This window comes from Mobula birostris, chromosome 24 (assembly GCF_030028105.1).
Source record: "Mobula birostris isolate sMobBir1 chromosome 24, sMobBir1.hap1, whole genome shotgun sequence".
Lineage (NCBI taxonomy): Eukaryota > Metazoa > Chordata > Chondrichthyes > Myliobatiformes > Myliobatidae > Mobula > Mobula birostris.
The window spans coordinates 34779058-34798590 of record NC_092393.1 but is presented as its reverse complement, the minus strand read 5'-3'; positions in this window follow the sequence as shown (position 1 = coordinate 34798590).

The window sequence follows — 19533 nt, the reverse complement described above, 5'->3', positions numbered from 1 at the left end:
AATGTCAGCATGGTTTCCCTAATGGGAAATCTTGCCTGATAATTCTGTTGGAATTCTTTGAGGAAATAACAGGCATAGAAGAGCAAGGATGTAATGCTGATGCTATATGAGGCATTGGTCAGACCACACTTGGAGTATTATAAGTAGCTTTGGTCTCCTCATCTAAGAAAATATGTGTTGGCATTGGGGAATATCCACAGGCGTGTCACGAGGATTATTTCAGGAATGAAAGGGTTAACTTTTTGAGGAGCATTTGATAGCTCTAGGCCTGTACTCACTGGAGTTTAGAGGAAGGTGGGGGGATCTCACTGAAACCTATTGAATATTGAAAGGCCTAGATAGAGTGGATGTGGAGGGGATGTTTCTTATAGTGGGTGAGTCTAGGAGCACAGGGCACAACCTCAGAATAGAGGCATGTCCATTTAGAATGGAGAGGAGAAGGAATTTCTTTAGCCAGAGAGTAGTGAATCTGTGGAATTCATTGTCATGGATGGCCGTGGAGGCTAAGTCATTGAGTATATTAAAAGCAGAGAATGATAGATTCTTGGTTACTCAGAATGTCAAAGGTTATAAAAAAAGGCAGAAGAATGGGATTGAGAGAGATAATAAATCCACCATGATAGAATGACAGAGCAGACTCAATGGGTCAAGTGGCCTAATTCTTCTTCTATGCTCTTATGTTCTTACAGTCTTATCAAGTTTTTGGACCTTAGACTATTCAGAATTTGCAGACAGTATGTGCCATGCCTCTAGCTACTTCTGAATGCTGGGAGGTTGCAAACCTTTCTGGCCAGTCACACTCCCCAACATATTCAGCAATTTTAATTAACGTTATTTCCTGTCATCTTAGTACCACGTCCACATGAGTATGGAAGTCAATATCAGATACATACGTGGATTTATAAACAAATGAATGGTGGAGATGTATGCAGAGGACTTGGTACTGTATTAAGTAAACTAGTCAAAAGCCAGGGCTTAATACTAGTTTATAGGATCAGAGAACAAATGGCAAAAGGACAGACTGGTACCCAATTTATTCTATTAGGTTTCCCCTTTATTCTAGTGAAAACCTCCGAACTAAGTATGGTATAGTCCAAAATCGACACCCAATGCATTAATAATTTCAGATTGTTGAAGAGATCCTATGCACCAACATGGTTAGAGCAGGATTACTGCTTGTTCCCACACAAGGGCAATGATGTTCTCTCCTTTACCCTCAAAAGGACATGTAGGTTAGTAACAAGACATCAAACCAACCTCATTCCTTGGGTTAATTGCATTCACAGCTTTCTCCTACACTAGCCCCTAAACAGAGAAGACGTAAACCACAAACAGAACGAATTCCCTGGAGACCACCTGCCTTAGGAAGAGATATTCACCCACAACCTAGATGGTTAGACACGAGATGTAGGATATGACCTTTAGCTCCACACCCGTTCTTTGCAGAAGAAAGCCTTAGACCAAGATACCCCTTCTAGGACAGAGGGAACATTCAGAGGCCCCATCGATATTATGGAGAAGAGTATGAAACTGAGCACATGCCATGAGGCCCACCTCATGCTTCACCTGCTAATTATACAAAGGGTCAGAGTCCATCCCAAATGTTAACTCCTTCCCCTGCTGTTCAGGGAAAACAACATGTAAAGAAGAAGTAAACGCGAGGAATTCTGCAGATACTGGAAATTCAAGCAACACACATCAAAGTTGCTGGTGAATGCAGCAGGCCAGGCAGCATCTCTAGGAAGAGGTACAGTCGACGTAGGGTCTCGGCCCAAAATGTCGACTGTACCTCTTCCTAGAGATGCTGCCTGGCCTGCTGCGTTCACCAGCAACTTTGAATTGTGTTGCATGTAAAAAAGAAGGTTAACATTAATGTAATAAAAAACATTTCAGGAGAATTTTAGTAACAACTGAAATCAAAATACTCCATCAGATGAGGAGGTTACAGGCATTTTCATAGGCAAAATTCACCATTTTAATACAGCAACAGGCATTATAACATATGTTGCAAGGGTTGGCTCATAACAGTATAGCCCTTGCATAAATCTGGCCAATGGCTTCTGGTCACACCCACTTCTTGAAAGTAATGGTCAGAAGCATTGTAATTAACATTAAAAAGTCTCAACTCTGTTGTACTGTTATATATTTCCTAGGCATGACAATTACCAATCAGGGATGCCGGTTAACCATTGAATTTAGAAAGTCACTCAAGCAGGGTATCCAAGACCCAAAAATCCTTACGATTAGCCTTAGACTTATTGAATTATGCTTGAGCTTTCACACTTGACTGCTGAAATTTTAAAAAGGTTATGTGACAGATGTAAATTGAAAAATGAAAAGCCTTTTGTTTTTACCCTAGGAGATGACGAGACATTAGAGAAATTGATGAATGCAGTTCAGCAAGTAATAGACCTCTGAACAAGAGACCTAACAAAATCTCTTGCTCTGCGAACCTGTGCTTCTCCAAAAACTGCTGTAGACATCTGCTATTAAGAGGGAAAAGAAACATAAGTCATCAAACAGTATGCCTCATATAACTTCACCCCAACAGAACAGAAGTTTATTGCTTTAGAATGATGCCTTGCTATTGTATTCTATACACTTACTGCAGTAAGTCCTCTGCAAACCAATTATTATACAACCAGAGCTTGTGACTTTAAGAAATGATAGCAAATTACCAACAAATGAACAGGAGGCTACCATAACTCAGGCGGTGAAAAAGGCGAATGGTATGCTGGCATTTATAGCGAGAGGATTCGAGTACAGGAGCAGGGAGGTACTACTGCAGTTGTACAAGGCCTTGGTGAGACCACACCTGGAGTATTGTGTGTAGTTTTGGTCCCCTAATCTGAGGAAAGACATCCTTGCCATAGAGGGAGTACAAAGAAGGTTCACCAGATTGATTCCTGGGATGGCAGGACTTTCATATGAAGAAAGACTGGATGAACTGGGCTTGTACTCGTTGGAATTTAGAAGATTGAGGGGGGATCTGATTGAAACGTATAAAATCCTAAAGGGATTGGACAGGCTAGATGCAGGAAGATTGTTCCCGATGTTGGGGAAGTCCAGAACGAGGGGCCACAGTTTGAGGATAAAGGGGAAGCCTTTTAGGACCGAGATTAGGAAAAACTTCTTCACACAGAGAGTGGTGAATCTGTGGAATTCTCTGCCACAGGAAGCAGTTGAGGCCAGTTCATTGGCTATATTTAAGAGGGAGTTAGATATGGCCCTTGTGGCTATGGGGATCAGGGGGTATGGAGGGAAGGCTGGGGCGGGATTCTGAGTTGGATGATCAACCATGATCATAATAAATGGCGATGCAGGCTCGAAGGGCCGAATGGCCTACTCCTGCACCTATTTTCTATGTTTCTATGTTTCTATAACTGAATATAGGAAATGGCAAATACTTTTACAAGACAACACTCTAAAGTTGAATAAATCCTGAAAGCTGTGATTTACAATCCCTCTCTTTCATGAAGGATGCAGAGCCATCTTCTCTATGACCGCATGTTGAATGACATCCTTTAGAGTACTATTCTCACATATGGTACTGGGATGGATCAGGAATTAAAATACAGAAAGATGGATCGACTCAATACTAATCCCGGTTTCTGATTATAAAGGGATTTTTTTTTGTCAGAAACTGAATTTGAACCAGCTAAAACCCTAGAACTATGTCTAAAACAAATAAATAGAACAGAACCAGTTTTGATATGTACTGACTTTAATTACTGTATGTAAGCAATGCGATAGAAAGAGATATTCCCATCTGGTCAACTACTAGATGGAGAACACACAGTTTCTATATTTGTCCATGTGGAAGAATATTTATGAATTATTATTTTCTCAACCAATAGTACAGGAGTTCCAAGTGCCAGGATTTGCTGCAGGCCTCTCACACAGCTGTGGTAATAGATTAGCCGATGATCAAGCAAAACAAGCTGCCTGGGTGGACTTCACTTTGGTAAGGGAGGCCAGGGCTTTAGTACCCAAGCAATAAGTAAAAAATAATCAGGCTGATTCTTTAAGAATTCTCTTAGGTAATACTAAACCCAATTCCAAAGGATTTCCAGCACAGTACAGATATGTAGTTGATGTTGAAGGTAAAGTTTGGGTATGCTGTGCTAAAAAAGATAAGAAGCAAACACCTGCTGCCACAAGTAAGAAGCACCGAATTAAGAAGCCCACAAAGGATTTGGACACAATCATGGTGTTAGATAAATGACTCGTGCAAAATTAGCCATGTTGGACTGGCAGCCTCACATGTTGAGTGATTGTAAGCAAGTCATTGCAATTTGTAAAGAACCTGTAATGAAGAAGCAGTCACAAGACCACCTCCTAGAAGTCAAACAAAACCAACCATTCCTTATACCTGATACAATTCTCCTCAGAGAGAGTTTATGAGAATTCAAGAGAGAACAAAAGAACCTGACAAGACATTTTGAAGACAGCAGAAAGGGGATCAGGTCCAAGAAAAGAAATTTCATAAAAACCCTTCTGCCCTTAGTTTCCATCCTAGATGGAATCCTCACAGTCTCATTACCCAAGTTATCAATGATAGGACTGTGGTAATCGAGACTGGGAGTGCAGGGGACTGGAAGTAAAACTGACTCCCTAGGTAACATCAGACTTGCCCCAGCACAATTTATCCCCCAAGAATGAGTTGAATCCTTTTATTAGACCAGTACTTGGGTTCACCATGGAACCCCTACATCCCAACAGTTAGAGGGGAGGGGTGGTTAGATGTACTGAAAACATAAAACACATGATTAAATATAAAAGGCAGTGAGAAAATACCTGTTCATTTGAGGAAGATCTCACCAATATATTGCCCAGGGATAATACAACCACAATGTGCTGCTTTCAGAATAAGACAGGTTCAAACTCCAGGAAGAAATGTTGCTCTTGCTGTATTTTACTTTTAATATGCAGTATCTGTTTATGATTGTTCAGTGCTTCCCTAGTTAGCATTTGCTTTTTTGCTATCAAAGTCACATTTACTACAGAATTTGTCACATAAGGCTTGGACACCCCGAAACTTAATGACTTGGAGAATCGTAGATTAAGAGGATCTGCAAGCAATCACGATTCATATTTAAATATCCATAAATGACCCTTATCTCTTGGTCATATTTGAACTAATACGCTGAAATCCTTAATCCTTGCCTCTGGAAAAATGTTTGTTCCTGTCCAGTTAAACATTCATGCTGACTATATTGCAGATGAAATGAATATAGAATGACGTTTCACTTGCAGAAATGATTAATAACACCCTAACAAAACTGTAAGATTCCAACCCAGATATTAAAAGTAAACAAATAGAAGAAACCCTTGACAGATGGAAAGATGCACCACAGCAGAAGCTAAGATAAAACAAATATGCTTTCTTTCCTGGTCAACTGAAACTGATAAATCCAATAAATTTTTTAGAGGTTTGAGACACCTAGGCTATTGTATCTACCCAGATTTTCTGTTTTGCCCTTAATCAAACAGTCGTGAATAGTTCATGTTATGGTGTGAATAATACATTACAACAAAAATTAGTTCAGAACTATTGGTGTCCTTACAAGTTTTATTATATTTCAGATAGACTTCTACTACAGGTTGGATAATGGGTAAAAAAGCTGATAACAAAATTTACTACTAGAGACCAAATGATAAAGTTAAATTTCGGGGTTACACAGATAAAATTGCTTCCCATATAGATAATGTTACATTACACCGACAAGCCTTCAATTGCCATGTATTCAGTCACATGGTGTTTACATCAGCAGGAGAAGAAGAAACAATTTGCCTCTAAGCAACTTCCATGATTTAAAAATATTAGGAGAAAACAGCCTGTACAGCCACTCCTTGACGGTGTTCACTCTCACAATAACACTGATGTGATCCTTCGGTTCACTGGAAGGGTGAAAATTCTGATGGGGAAAAGTTGCTTAGAAATACTCCTATCAGAGGATCACTCGTTTTTAAGGTTTATAGAGGAGATGACTCTTGGAGTAATTTGATAATTTAATCTATGTTGTGTATCTCAAGACAGAAGCACAAGTCCAGTTTTAAGGAGCAATTTATGATAGATGCAACGAAGAATGGTCTAGGACAATATTCACCAACAATGGCTAGAAGAAACACAGTCAAATTAAAAGAATATTTCTTTAGACATTATGAGAGTCACTGAACCGACCCAATCTGATGTGCAAGGTACCTTCCTTCACAAGTTTCCTTTGCAGACTGATACTAAGCCCCTGACTCCAGTTGAAATTATAGCTAAGACCTTTCCAGCTGTTACACATTTGGTGGATTGGCACTGCTTTAAGTTGGGTTCCAGATTTTTTGTTACAATGGACAAGTGGACAAGTTTTAAAATGGATAATTCCCGTAACTATTGGAACTGTTGTTCTTTCTGCTGAAATGTTGAAACCTGCAAGAATTGGAAGTTTGGTGACTTCTGCTTTTTGTATAATGGTTTCATACCTTAGACTTTGTTAACTCCAGTATCTGACTTGCACAACGATGGGTTAACTCTCGCGTGACTGCTATGCTATAATTGGTCCTTCTACCTATTCTTCTGGTTTATCCTTAACCCCAGGAAGAGGGAAGAGCAGGGACTGTCCTGATCATGTTATTCTTACTCCTTTTCTTTTCCTAGTCCTGATCACTAATGTTGATTAAGGGTATGCATGTTTCTCGCCTCATCTTGAGGGGTGCAGGGATATAACTGTCGTAAATAATGGATCTAATAACACAATCCCCTGGGAAGATGAGAAGACAAACATATTTTTTCATTTTCTAACAAGGATCCACGGCAACATTGCTTGTGGATCCAGAACTGGCTGCCCACAGAAGGCAAAGAGTGGTTATAGACGGGTCATATTCTGCATGGAGGTCGGTCACCAGTGGTGTTCCTCAGGGATCTGTTCTGGGACCCCTACTCTTCGTGATTTTTATAAATGACTTGATGGAGAAGTGGAGGGATGAGTTAGTAAATTTGCTGATGACACAAATGTTGGAGGTGTTGTGGATAGTGTGGAGGGCTGTCAGAAGTTACAGTGGGACATTGATAGGATGCAAAACTGGGCTGAGAAGTGGCAGATGGAGTTCAACCCAGATAAGTGTAAGGTGGTTCAAATATGATGTCAGAATGTAATATTAATGATAAGATTCTTGGCAGTGTGGAGGATCAGAGAGATCTTGGGGTCTGAGTCTACAGAACACTCAAAGCTGCTGCGCAGGTTGACTCTGTGGTTAAGAAAGCATATGGTACATTGGTCTTTATCAATTGTGGGATTGAGCTTAGGAGCCGAGAGATAATGTTGCAGCTATATAGGACCCTGGTCAGACCCCACTTGGAGTACTGTGCTCAGTTCTGGTTGCCTCACTATGGGAAGGATGTGGAAACCATAGAAAGGGTGCAGAGGAGATTTACAAAGGTGTTGCCTGGAATGGGGAGCATGCCTTATGAGAATAGGTTGAGCGAAATCGGTCTTTTCTCCTTGGAGCAACAGTGGATGAGAGGTGACTTGATAGGGGTAAGTTTTTTACACAGAGAGTGGTGAATATGTGGAATGGGCTGCCAGCGACGGTGATGGAGGCAGATGTGATAGTCTCTTTTAAGAGACTCCGGGACAGGTACATGGAGCTCAGAAAAATAGAGGGCTATGGGTAAGCCGAGGTAATTTCTAAGGTAAAGATATGTTCAGCACAGCTTTGTGGGCCAAAGGACCAGCATTGTGCTGTAGGTTTTCTATGTTTCTATGTTTCTATAAATTTATATATATGGTTCTTAAGATTTTGCATAAAGTACTTTGTAAATCTATTGTTCTTTGATAATGATGGCATTATGCAGTACTATCAAGGTTTACATATTTGAATTTTAAAACCAACTATCTTACTGTGTTTTGTGTGTTATGTTATGCAATGGTAAAAGTGGAGAAAAAAAGCTACCCCTGAGGAATGCTATACTCTTGATAACCTTTTTGAATTGAATTGACTTTAGTATTTACATCCTTCATATATATGAGGAGTAAAAATCTTTACCTTACATCTCCATCTAAATGTGCAATGTGCAATTTATAGTAATTTGTAATAAATAGTATGTACAACAGGATAGGCAATATAACATAGAAATACAGTTGTGTCAGCATGAATTAAGCAGTCTGATGGCTTGGTGGAAGAAGCTGTACAGGAACCTGTTGGTCCTGGCTTTTATACTGCGGTACCATTTCACCAGATGGTAGCAGCTGGAACAGTTTGTGGTTGGGGTGACTCGGGTCCCCAATGATCCTTTGGGCCCTTTTTACACACCTGTCTTTGTAAATGTCCTGAATAGTGGGAAGTTCACATCTGCAGATGCATTGGGCTGTCCGTACCACTCTCCACAGAGACCTGAGATTGAGGGAAGTACTGTTCCCATACCAGGCAGTCATGCAACCAGTCAGGATGCTCTCAATTGTGCCCCTATAGAAAGTTCTTATGATTTTGGGGCCTATACCAAACTTCTTCAACCATCTGATGTGAAAGAGGCGCTGTTGTGCCTTTTTCACCACACAAAACAAAAGGCATGGATGAACCAGGAGGCACGTCGTCTGTTGAAGGCTAGATCTGTGGCATTCAAGTCTGGTGACCCAGACCTGTACCAGAAAACCAGGAATGATTTGCAGAAGGCTATTGCAGGGGCGAAGAGACAATTTTGAGTGAGGTTGGAGGCAACATCAGATGCACAGCAACTCTGGCAAGGTTTGCAAGACATTACTTCCTACAAAGCGAAACCCAACAGCATGAATGGCAGCGATGCTTCACTACCAGATGAACTCAACGCCTTCTATCAAAGTTGCAGGTGAACGCAGCAGGCCAGGCAGCATCTCTAGGAAGAGGTACAATCAACGTTTCAGGCCAAGACCCTTCATCAGGACGAAGGGTTTTGGCCTGAAACGTCGACTGACCTCTTCCTAGAGATGCTGCCTGGCCTGCTGCGTTCACCAGCAACTTTGATGTGTGTTGCTTGAATTTCCAGCATCTGCAGAATTCCTGTTGTCAACACCTTCTATGCCCGCTTTGAAAGGGAGAACGCAGCTACAGCTGTGAAGACCTCTGCTGCACCTGATGACCCTGTGATCTCTGTCTCTGCGTCCTATATTAGGCTGTCTTTAAAGGGACCGAACTCTCGCAAGGCAGAAGGTCCAGATGGACCTGTGCCAACCAACTAGTGGGAGTATTTAAGGACACTTTCAACCTCTCACTACTACGGGCAGGAGTTCCCACTTGCTTCAAAAAGGCAACAATTATACAGGTGCCTAAGAAGAATAATATGAGCTGTCTTCATGACTATTGCCCGGTAGCACTCACATCTACAGCGATGAAATGCTTTGAGGGCTAGGTCATAACTAGACTGAACTTCTGCCTCAGCAAGGACCTGGACCCTTGCAATTTGCCTATCACCACAATAGGTCAATGGCAGATGCAATCTCAATGGCTCTCCACTCAGCTTTAGACCGGCTGGAGAACACAAACAACTATGTCAGGATGCAGTTCATCGACTATAGCTCAGCATTTAATACCATCATTCCCGCAGTCCTGATTGAAAAGCTGCAGAATCTGGGCCTCTGTACCTCCCTCTGCAATTGGATCCTTGACTTCCTAACCAGAAGACCACAATCTGTGCGGATTGCTGATAACATCTCCTCCTCGCTGACGATCAACACTGGCGAACATCAGGGTTGTGTGCTTAGCCCACTGCTCTACTCTCTCTATACCCATGACTGTGTGACTAGGCATAGCTCAAATATCATCTATAAATTTGCTGATGATATAACCATTGTTAGTAGAATCTCAAGTGGTGACGGGAGGGTGTACAGGAGCGAGATATGCCAACTAGTGGAGTGGTGCTGCAGCAACAACCTGACACTCAATGTCAGTAACATGAAAGAACAGAGTGTGGACTTCAGAAAGGGTAAGATGAAGGAACACATGCCAATCCTCATAGAGGGATCAGAAGTGAGCAGTTTCAAGTTACTGGGTGTCAAGATCTCTGAGGATCTAACCTGGTCCCAGCATATCAACGTAGTTATAAAGAAGGCAAGGCAGTGGCTATACCTCATTAGGAGTTTGAAGAGATTTGGCATGACAACAAATACATTCAAAAACTTCTATAGGTGTACCATGGAAGCATTCTGACAGGCTGCATCACTGTCTGATATGGTGGGGGGGGGGGGGGGGGCGGGGTGCTACTGCACAGGACCGAAAGAAGCTGTAGAGGGTTGTAAATCTAGTGAGCACCATCTTGGGTATTAGCCTACAAAATACCCAGGACATCCTCAGGGAGTGATGTCCCAGAAAAGCAGTGTCCACTATTAAGGACAATGGCATGCCCTGTTTTCACCGTTTCCATATGGTAGGAGGTACAGAAGCCTGAAGGCACACACTCAGTTATTCAGGAACAGCTTCTTCCCCTCTGCCATCTGATTCCTTATTGGACATTGAAGCCTTGGACACTACCTCACATTTTTTTAATATACAGTATTTCTGTTTTTGCATGTTTTTTAATCTATTCAACATATGTATACTATAATTGATTTACATATTTATTATTTTTTTTCTCTCTCTTCTGTATTATGTATTGCATTGAACTGCTGCTGCTAAGTTAACAAATTTCACGTCACATGCCGGTGATAATAAACCTGATTCTGATGTACAGCCCACGTAAGATCCTTGGTGATGTTTATGCCAAGGAACTTAAAGCTGTTCACCCTCTCAACCCCAGATCCATTGATATCAATAGGGGTGAGCCTGTCTCCATTCCTCCTGTAGTTCACAAACAGCTCCTTTGTTTTTGCGACATTGAGGGAGAGGTTGTTTTCTTGAAACCACTGTGTCAGGGTGATGACCTCTTCCCTGTAGGTTGCCTCATTATTATTTGAGATTAGGCCAATCAGTGTAGTGTCCTCAACAAATTTAATTAGCAGATTGGAGCTGTAGGTGGCAACCCAGTCATTGGGTATACAGAGAGTAAATGAGGGGGCTTAGTACACAGCCCAGAGGGACACCTGTGTTGAGGGTCAGAGGGACAGAATTGAGGGAGCCCACTCTTACCACCTGCCAGCGATTTGACAGGAAGTCCAGGATACAGCTACACAAGGCAGGGTGAAGGCTGAGGTCTCTGAGCTTCTTGTTGAGCCTGAAGGTAATTATGGTGTTGAATGCTGAACTGTAGTCCAAGAACAGCATTCCCACATAAGCATCCCTCTTCTCCAGATATGTAAGGATGGTGTGTGTAGGGCTGTGTCTATTGTGTCAGTTGTGTTGGTAGGCAATTTGTAAGGGGTCCAGTGTGGGTGGCAGCAAGCTGCAGGTGTAGTCCTTGACCAGCCTCTCAAAGCATTTGTTTATTATTGAGGTGAATGCAACAAGACGACATTGTTCAGATATGTTACCTTGCTCTTTTTAGGTATTGGAGCAATAGTGGATGTTTTGAAGCAGGAGGGCACACTACACTGGGAGCAGGAGAGATTAAAAATGTCAGTAAACACACTTACCTGCCCTGGGATGCTATCCGGTCCCGCAGCCTTGCAACTGTCCACTCGTTGGAAACACCTGCATACTTCGGCCTCAGAGTTGACCAACCTACAGGTCACATCAGCTGTAGGTCTCCTCAGGGGCTTAGTGTTGGCAGCATCAAATCAAGCATAAAAAAGATTTAGCTCATCTGGGAGAGAGGCAGTGATGCTAGAAACTCCACTGTGTTTAGCTTTGAAGTCGGCAATGGTGTGCAGACTTTCCCAGAATATGCGTGTGTTGTTGCTGGAAATCATAACCTTTTCTGCTAGGATTTCTTCAGAAATGTTAGCATAATCCTAGAGCCTCCAAGGTCAACAAAGTGTTATATTGTCACAAAGTAGAACTATTTGAATGTTATTTGCTTACTATTTGGGTATAATCATATATTGCGCATGTGGTATTCCTACGATGAAATGAGTAGGACCACTAAGCCTACTAATACTGCTATTTGTTTTATACTTATTGTTACAAGAATAATTTGTATATTTGGTTGATAAAATCCCATGGTTGACAGAACACACTGTGTAGCCTTGCTCGATTAAAGTTTTCTGGGAAAGCTCAGAAGTTGGGAAGATTTTTTTTCTCTGTTAGGTCCAATCCTTGACAAAGTAAAGGGGGAAGATTTGAACAATTATACACAGAGTTCAGAATGACCAAAATGGGAAGAAACTTATGCAAACTACCTGTTTGGTATCAGAATGTTCAGTTACAGCATACCAATGGATGTTCACTCCCATAGGGGGTGGGGGGGGAGACATAACAAATCCACAAATCCCTATGTTCTGACATTTTTTTTCTGGGAGATTAGAATTAAAGGTATAGGCAGAATCTTCAACTGGAGAACTGTACTCTTGCAAATGTTTCATTTTTTGTGTATATTATTAGATTATGAAATCATGTAGATGATGAATATAATTATCTATTAATAAAATGTGAGATAACTAATCCTTAAGTAAAAGAAGACAGCAGTACAGGATCAGTAACTTGTTTTCAAGAAACCTGAGTAAAGTCATGCACCGCATCGAAAGCAATGCAAACCTGTAAAAGAGATTAACTATCTGCAGTTTATTGCCAGCTAACAACATCAGAGACAGTGTTTCAATCTTGCATGAAGGAAGTGGACAAAACTGTTTGGAAGGAAGAAGGTCTTAAAGATGGGATAATATGGACATTGATATGTCACTGTCACGTGTTTTTGGAAATTTATAATGGTGACTTTCCTTTGAGGTTTGGGAAATGTGTGCAGCTGAGATTAAGGAAGTGAGGCAGAAGTCTTGATCTCAAAGCTGATATCAGTAGGAAGGAGCTTGGTTAGAAATCTTCACTTAACAAGTTGGGAGGGAGTGGGAGGTTGATAATATTCATGTCTTGGTTTTTGTTAACCTTGCTTTCTAAACATAGCATCTGAAACTTGTAAGATCATTGAAAGTTATAAGAAAACTTCTAACTAACAGTTTGTTTAGTTTCTGGTCATAAAAGAAAGTCAGTCTTCAGTTCTTAAAATGTAAATAGATAGCAGTAATCAGATTGAAGTCAAAAACACAGGTTTGCATTCAAGCTCTGTAGATAGAAAAAACTTTGTCCATAAAAGCGGGTGCTAGTTCTTACACCTCCTTTATTACTGTTCAAGGTATAGTATAAGACAATGTGTTGTCTAATTTCAAACAGACAAGCTGACTCTTAAGTTGCATAGTTCAAGGAAGCTTGCAGAACTGATGGATAATATCATTTAACATATCAACAACTGATGGTGTTTATAATTGAAGATTTACATGCTCAAGGAAGTTAGCTTTACAGCATTAATTGTGAACTGTGAACATTAAGATGAGATCTATATCTCCAAAAATGTTCTAAATCTGTTTGTGTTAAAAGGATATCTGCGGAAATACCACATATACTTGTGAAGTCACCCAATTGGGAGACAAGGGGTATAATTGTAGAAAGCAGTTCAGGCTTATTAGGAATGGAGTAAGGAACATTAAGAAACCTTGAAGGAAACAAGGGGTAAATGAGAATCTATTCCACCAACTTTGGTTTCTGTGACAGATAATTTGTTGTCTGCATCATGGGATATCTTTTTCATGAATAGGAATTGTACCTGTGTCTTGGAAATTCTTAGAGTTTTAGAAATCCTTTTATGATTTATGTTTAGAAAATCCTTTGGGTTTTAGAAATAGTTTGTAAATGGTTTGGCCTGTCCCCTAAAACCCTCACTATTTTTTATAGATGCACCATAGAAAGCATTCTTCTAGGGTGCATCACAACCTAGTATGGAAGTTGTCCTGTCCAAGATCGAAAGAAGCTGCAGAAGATTGTGAACACAGCGCAGCGCATCACACAAACCAATCTTCCGTCCGTGGACTCACTTTACACTGCATGCTGTCGGAGCAGTGCTGCCAGGATAATCAAGGACACGACCCACCCAGCCAACACACTTTTCGTCCCTCTTCCCTCCGGGAGAAGGTTCAGGAGCTTGAAGACTCGTATGGCCAGATTTGGGAACAGCTTCTTTCCAACTGTGATAAGACTGCTGAACGGATCCTGACCCGGATCTGGGCCGTACCCTCCAAATATCCGGACCTGCATCTCGGTTTTTTGCACTACCTTACTTCCCATTTTTCTATTTTCTATTTATGATTTATAATTTAAGTTTTTAATATTTACTAATTTAACTACTTTTCATCTTTTTAATATTTAATATTTGTAATCCAAGGAGTGTGAAGCGCAGAATCAAATATCGCTGTGATGATTGTACGTTCTAGTACCAATTGTTTGGCGACAATAAAGTATAAAGTATAAGTATAAAGTAATTTGGAAATTTTAAGATAGAAATCCTCCATTAGTTTTAAACGTGTTTTAAGAACATGTGGATTTAAATATGTATCACTGGAAATAAATGAACTGTACTTTATATTACTTTGTTAGCTGGAAGTACCTTTTCGTTGGTAGGGAAGAGGGGACCCACCACTTGAATAGTGGGTATTGACAACTAAACCGATTAACTTCAATGGACCAATTTTTCTTTGCACTCCATAATTTCCTAAACTAACTCAATCAATGGCTAAGTTTCACTTAAAGAAGGCAGCATAATTTAGAAGTCTAATCTCTTTGAAACTAAATGTATTTATGCTGGCTAAATATATTCTGTTATTTTTGAGAGCTAAATGTTAATCAATGTATTACAACTCATTTAATCAAAGATTTGCAAATTGGCTTATATTATCTTCACTTCACAGAACTTCTGATACAAACATAATCCTGATCCAAGTAAACAATAGGTCTTATAAAACCATGTTTGTGCTTACTGCATTAGTCAAAATTTTAAATGCTAGTTTTTCACTTCATAAGTGGGTGTTTAATAGAATGGATATTCAGTTTTCAAATGATTACTACCACAATTTCTGTAGCTGCTAAAATGCTTCCAAATCGGAAAGTTAAGTTCTTCTGTTATGGAGTTGATTATCAAAAGTCTTACTTAATTGATCCTGCATGTGTTGACAGGTTATATAACACAAATAGAACTGTGATTCATTGTCACACCCACATTTCTTTCATACTGCTATATAAACAGGTCTAATTGTTGTACAATTATCTTCAATATCAAAGTTGGGGGAGAAAATGCATCTTTTGGTCACAGATCGAGTCATGTTCTGGTCAGCAATTGCATCAGTCTCAGGCAGTAGGGAAGAGCTAGGGATTACAGCATCCTGAAATTCTAATCATCTGCTATTTTAGTTAACAAAGTTTGGAAATGAATTGAATTGACGAATGCCAAGACTGAACCTGGCACTAACACATCACTTGATTTGCTAATGTTCAGTCTGTGACTTTAAAGGACAATTTGATTACTTTTTGTCATGTTTGTGGCATTTCATATATACATTTAAAAAAAAGGAATCAGGTCCAATCAGTGTTAATCCTAACATCCAAAAACAAGTCAAATGCAAACATTATGGCAATGGTTGAGGAGGTTTTGTGATTTTGAAAGTGTAGTCGTGATACTCCTTCATATTATATAACTATACAAGGCATCACAAAATCCATGCAAATTAGAATTTCTACAGCTTTATTCAGTCTTCCATTGCTACCTGGAGATTTAAAGAAGTACCCACCATCCTTACCACTGAAACATTCAGTTTAGACCATCTGTGGGTACAAAAGATTTATTCCCTGAGTTGACAGATTATTGAATCCTATATAGCCCTGAGAGATTCGTCTTAACAGAAGGCACTTTGAAATGGTGTTCACTGCAAATGCATATAAAATAGTGTAGTTTAATGACATTAGGAGGACATAGAAAGCATATATCCACGTCAGCGTGTACTCACTCTACCTCAATGCAATTATCCATCAGCATTTGATGATGTTAAATCTAACCTTTGAAGACAGCACAGCTGAACTGAATAGAACAAATGCAGCTGTAGCAGAACATAAACCTATCTTTTCACTGCTTGTTTGTCAACATTTTGATTGACCCGTGATAAGCAAAGTAAGGAATCTGTAAAGCAGATCAGATATACAATCAGTCAATGATTTATTACAAATTAGTGTTGCTTTGTTCTGGAAGCCATATTTTTGCTGCCATATTTTTGGTTTAAACCAAAATTTAAAACATTTAAAAGCTTAAGATCTTTAGCATCCAAGGATCATAACTAATTCAACATTTTTTTGGTGAAGACCCATTGTACGGTTTTCCTAGTTATTATCCCTGGAATCTGGATCCATCTACAAACAAACGTCAGGCATTTGAAAGCAAGCACTGATTTCCCATATAGTATTTTTAGCTACAACCATTAAGAATATTATTTGTTTCTAAGGAAATGTGGATATGAAGGTAAATGCATTATCCTCATCCACATTTTATAAAAATTAACTAACAGCTGAAAATATGTTCGGATGCATTTATTTTAAAGAAAGATGATAGAATCTCTAAGTATACGCTCAGCAGAGTGAAGCCAAATGGAATGAATTATCGCAGAACTAACTTGTCATTAAACTATCATGGCCATTTAGAATTCCTACATCTCAATTGACAATAAAACAACACTGAGTGGTACTTGGTGTTTATTTTGTGTCTCACACTAGATATCTTTCTCAAATTGAATGTCATTGATGACACCATAACTGGACCTCAAGATTCAAAGTACACATTAAATTGCTCAGTACGGTAAATGCTCTGTTATCCAGTGTGTGCCAAAGTTGACAGGTGCTGGTTAATCAAATAAGCCAGTTAAACAAGAGCTATACCATTCTGTAAATGCACCAGACTGTAAACTAAATAGGTTATGTGATAAGAACAGCAGAGCATATGTGTATATGGAAACTAAAAGAAGGATCAGTAGCATCACTATAAATGCCTATGTAATCTCAACAGGAACAGCTACTTTTATATGTCAGTTCCACTATGGAACCCAGTTACTGAAAATGGAAAACGTCCTGGGAGATTAATGCCAGTTACTCAAGTGTGCCGGACTGCAAAATCTCAGATAACCAAGCTTCCAATAGATACAGAGAAATGTATGAAGCAATTTTGCCCCCACGTCTTGTCCAACCAAGTGAACACTTCGGCAACATGAAGATTAAAAAAAGCAAATGTAGAGTACTTAATGCATTAATATTTTCCATCAGCACAACATTTTCTATTTGCACAGCATGTCAAATCGACATTATGCAGCTCATAAAATGACCACTGAAACGTTGTTGTTCACTTCCTATTTATACATCTGCTATCCCAGTGCCACTGGGTAGCCTTAAATCTTACTGTCTATCAACTTGGGACAATAGATAACTGCAAATTAATACAAAATCCAAAGAAATGGTTTTCACATAGTTGTTTCTTATGGCAGCTTGTCTCAGAGTTCATTGTGTTTCCCTTATAAATATACTTCCAAAGAAACACAAAATTTAAATTACATGAGAGACATTTGAAGCAAATGGTTTGACTCTCTCCTATTTGTCCCAAAACACCTTGACTGGCCAGTAAATGGCTCGTCATTCAGGGAAAGCACCAGCAATCAAGCAGCATCTGTCTGAAATACATTTCATCTCTCTACTCTTCACAATGCCAATTCCTTGAGGGAATTTCACTTTAATCCTGAATTTATTAGGCCCAGTGAAAAGAATCCAATAAATAATCCTTTGCAAACAAACATGCTTCATGTTTGTCACAATATCAATGCTAAGAAACCTCAAGGTTAGCCTAATATATGTCACCAGACTGAAACCTTTATGTCAATAAGGAATTAATAGGGGAGTACAGGATTTACCAGATGCATGAGTTTTGCCCCCAATCCGTCCCCAACCAAAACAACTAATTTATGGAAATGAATTGGGAAAGAAGCAACAACCCATGAACCACATTATCTTGGGCGTGTATTGAATTTTCCTTCAAAGTTATTCAGCTGTATGGGAATAGCAATAGAGCCACCCAGATAAGGTACATTTAACATCTAAATGTCTACTGACTATGTATGTAGCTGGCAGTCTTAATATGCTTAGGTGAAGTCAAGGCATCTGCTCATGTTGACAAGTCAGAGGAAGATGCCTAAATCTGATGCTTTAATGATTCAGTGACATCTAACCCTTGGCAGTAAAGGGCTGAGAACATATTCATGTTCTTCTGTTGTGTGCTGTGAAGGAAATATGTCTTTGTTCCTTTGTGATACAGGAGAGGGATTGCCTGTAGGTTACCTTTGCAAGTTATCTTAAGTGACAACTGAGAAAAAAACTGAAAAGAATCCTGGCCTCCATACTGAGATTTCAATTCCCTTCACTCTACTGGATTAATTTGACTTACCTTTTGCCGGCAAGTGTTCAAAAGATGCAAATTTGAAAATTAGAGATAGCTAAAAGGTACATCATCCTGAAAGTGATGGTGGCCCACAGAAAGAGATAACTAAGAGGTGACCCAATATTCAAACAAGAGGCAGATGAGAGATTACCCATGCTTTCATTACAGGTGTAACAGATTTGGGTTATTATTTCCACTAGGCACACTCCATTAGGATTTGACTTTCTACATGAATACTGGGATTTATCAGGCCTTGTCAGATTCTTTGCCGTCACTTGACCAGGGATGTTTTTAAATTAGAGAGGACTTGACAATATGAACACTGAATTCTGGTTTACAACAGTTTTGTCAGAAAGGCCACTCTGTTTAAGGACACCAAACTGCAGTATGAAGCATTTTTGCAAATAAGTCAATTAACAAAATGAATGTGAGCTGCATTCAGTATAACTAATAATGGCTTTAGTGTTACAGAGAATTTTTTCACAAGTTCTTCATTTTGTTTTGCTGAATGACTTGAATTGACCATGTTACCCTCTTCACTGACAATACATTCCTTGTCTTCCTCTGCAGATTGGAGCTTCACGCAATTTTGAGGGGCACCATGGTAGTGAAGCAGTTGGTATGGCACTATTACACCTCGGGGTGTCGCAGTTTGGAGTTCAGTTCCAGCCTCCCCGTGGAATGCGTGGGATTTCCCCGGGCACTCTGGTTTCCTCCCACAGTCTAAAGACACACCGGTAGGCTAATAGGTCATTGTAAATTGTACCGTGATTAGGTTAGGGTTAAATCAGTGGGTTGGTAGTAGCGTAGCTCGTAGGGCTGGAAGGGACTTTTCTATGCTACATCTCAAACTAAATAAATAATAAAAATTAAATTTCTATAAACCATTTATGTGAAACACAGGAAGTGACAATCCTACTCACATTCCCATATAGTTGATTCAGAATTGATACTTCATTAGAAACTGCATACACTTCACACTCAAGATGTTGTGCATTTTTGATAAATTTCATTAAATTCCTGGGAAATTCATGAAATACTTCTGTGCCAAAGCCATAAATGCTGAGTGTGCCAACTTAAACACTGCCAGGACAATAGCAGCCTCCATTTAATGAACCATCTCTGTAAGCCTGAAATGGACGTGAATTATTTTCAACCTATAGTGCCTGCTCCAACAAAGCTTGATAATA